This window comes from Cricetulus griseus, chromosome 3, assembly GCF_003668045.3.
Source record: "Cricetulus griseus strain 17A/GY chromosome 3, alternate assembly CriGri-PICRH-1.0, whole genome shotgun sequence".
NCBI classification, from domain to species: Eukaryota; Metazoa; Chordata; class Mammalia; order Rodentia; family Cricetidae; genus Cricetulus; species Cricetulus griseus.
Genome location: NC_048596.1, coordinates 49,741,658 through 49,744,831, shown reverse-complemented (window position 1 = coordinate 49,744,831; position 3,174 = coordinate 49,741,658).

Genomic DNA, 3,174 nt, shown 5'->3' with positions numbered 1-3,174 from the left:
GTGTGGCAGCGCTGATGAGTTTGAGTTCAGATGTGACTGCTTGTGGGGCAGTGACTTCTGCAGCCCTAGTCTGTAGAGCGAGCACCTTCGATCTATGGCCACTTCTTGATTCCCCTGCCCACTCCACTTCTTGGCTCTTTCTAGGATTTTCTTCTCTGGTTTTCCTTCTCTTGAAGACCAGAATGTTTTCTTTGTCCTAGGCCACATGCATGGCCACTCAGTTCCACCAGGGGGCACCTGTGCCTCAGTCCAGGTTGGGAGGTAAGTGTTCCTGTCACGCAGTCTGGCTATGGTCTACCATTTCCTTCCTTCCTTCCTTCCTTCCTTCCTTCCTTCCTTCCTTCCTTCCTTCCTTCCTTCCTTCCTAACTTCCCTCCCTCCCTCCCTCCCTCCCTCCCTTTCTCCCTTCCTCCCTCCCTCCTCACCCTCCCTCCCTCCCTCTGTGTAACACTCCTGGCTGTTCTGGAACTTACTCTGTGGACCAGGCTGGCGTCTGCCTGGCTGTCCTGGAACTCACTGAGATCTGTCTGCCTCTGCTTTCCAAGTGGGATTAAAAGCGTGCACCACTACTGCCCTGCAGGTCTATCTGTCTTCTAAATAGGGTTGAAGAGGATGCTAGAAGGGACCGGGGATGCTGAACAGGTGCTCTGGGACCAACAAGCCTTCTGTGGGCTGGGCTGCATTCTCCACAGCTTCCTCCACACACTGTTGCAGGGTGGTTATCATGAAGCCTAGGAAAATGTGGGAGACCAGATTCCTGACCAGTCCTCAGCTGGCCTTTCCTTCCTGGCAAGGTGACAGAGGTAGATTACCCGTAGCAGATGCCCAGAGGTGTTAAGAGTCACTGGGACTATGTTATGTGTCTCCTTAGCCCTCCTAGCCCCAGTTTTAAATAGGAGGGAGACTTTGGAAGTGGTGCAGTGACCAGGTTGCCCATGGAGGTAGGACCCCAGATCCACACAATCCCAGGGCTTCAGGGTTCCTGCACCATGCCTTTGTGGTGCTTCAAGTCCCCAGGACACACAAGAGTCCCCAGCTTCAGTTCGATTTACTGCCCATCACGCCCAGCTATACTTGAGTTGCCTGGCAGGAGGCGGGCTGGGCGCTCAAGATGACAGGGCCCCAGATGGTGCTGACAGCTCTTTGGGGATAAGTTGCAGATCTCACCTGCCTTGGGTTGTACCAGAGTGGTGGCGGCTGGGGTGGGGGGTGGGGTAGCGGCAGGGCTTAGCTTTTCTAAGAAAGGACATGGCCAGCCAGTGGTCTGGTCACCGCATGAGGCACCCTGGCTCTCTTCCCTCCCTCCCCTGGCAGCACACTGTCACCGCCCTCCCTACCTCCTGTGAGATATTTACCACATCACATAGGCCTCTTGCTGTGCTCTAACAGTGACAGGCCCTGGGTAAAGAATGGGGCCGGAAGAGATCTGGCTTAGAGACTGCTTCACTGGCTGGGGAGAGCTTGGAAATGTCATAGCTCTGAGCCAGGGATTGCCACCTGGTTATCTAAGGGAGCTGCCTGTTTGGCTTTCGGTTCCTTTGGCTTCCTGTGAGGAGAATGCACTAGAATTAGCTTGTACACAGGGACCTTCAGAGGTTGTCCAGGAACAGGGAAGTGGGAAGGAAGGTAGGGACCAGGAGTCAGTCCCTCCTCAGTCCCAGTGGGCTGTGATGTAGAATGGAGACCCCCAAGGTCACAGCAGGGCAACCTTGGTGGCTGAGGGCCATGTTTGCCATGAATTTCCCAGTGAAGGAGCAGTGCTGGCCTGGGGACCTGGGGGTCAGATCCTCCAGCTGAGCCTAGAACTTGACAAGAGCCATAAGGAATGATATTGCTCCTACTGGGCTGTGTGACCAAGTAGGTCTTGTTGGGACACACCACCCAGGCCCACATAGCTTGAGAGTTCTGTGTGTTCCTATGTGGAGAGCCAAGGTTGACATTCGTTCTCAGTCATTCTCCACCTTAGTTTTTGGGACAGATAGGGCCTCTCACTGAACCTGAGCTCCCTGACTGAGTAGGCCAGCCTGCCTAGGTGTTCGCTGCTGTGCCTGCTTTTTATGTGGGTGCTAGGGATCTGAACTCAGGTCCTCATGATTTCATGATGAGCGTTTTGCTGACTGAACCATCTCCCTGGTCTCACAGTTTCCTAGAGATTCTTTTTCACTAAACTTTTTGGTGTGTGTATTTTCCTGCGTAGTAGGCCATGGAAGTTTTGAAGCCACTGGTAGGCAAACTAACGAGCTCTCACAAGAAAGACAACTCTGGGAGATAATGGACCCCACTTCTTTCTAGTAACCCCCTCTTAGCTCCTTTGATAGGTATGAGCAGGTAAGTGGTAGAACCCTGTTTTTGAGTGGCAGATTTGTGACCGGACTGTTAGAACTGAGGCCACAGGCTGGAGAGATGACTCAGTGTTTAATAGTGAATACTGTTCTTGGAAATGGCCAGAGTTCAGTTCCCAGTGCTCACATCAGGTGACTGCCCACTTACATTTCCACACAAAGACTTGCCCATATACACGTAATTAAAAAGAACTGCAGCCTGGGTGGGCAGGGGGTGTTGTAGGAAGGACACAGTACTGAACAGACTTTTCTAGAATGATGGTATCCCTAGCTTCCTGGTCCCCCTGCCACCATCTAGTGACTTTTCTTTGCTTTTCCAGAGTTGGCAGCTGTGGATGGACCATTGATACCTCTATGCCTGAAGGCTTCATGACCAAGGCCACAACCTATCCCTGGGTTAGACCTGAAGGCTCCTGGGTAGATGCCTTCCCCTTGCCTGTAGTCAGGGAGACTCCAGATTGTCTCAGATCTGAATTGTAGAGGAGACTGTTTTAGTTGAAGGGAACTATTTAAAACCTAGGAGCAGGTTGGAGAAATGACTCAGCAGTTAAGAGCATTAGCTGCTCTTCCAAAGGACCCAGGTTCAATTCCTAGCACCCACATGGAAGCTCACAACTGTCTGTAATTCCATTTTCAGAGGATCTGGCACCATCATAGGCATACATGCAGGCAAAGCACCAATGCTCATGTAATTAAAAAAAAAAAAGTTCATCCATTGGGTTTATTGGGATCAGAGGTTAAGAACACTGCTTGCTCTTCCAGAGGTCCTGAGTTCAATTCCTAGCACCCACATGGTGGCTCACAACCATCTGTAATGAGAGCTTGTGCCCTC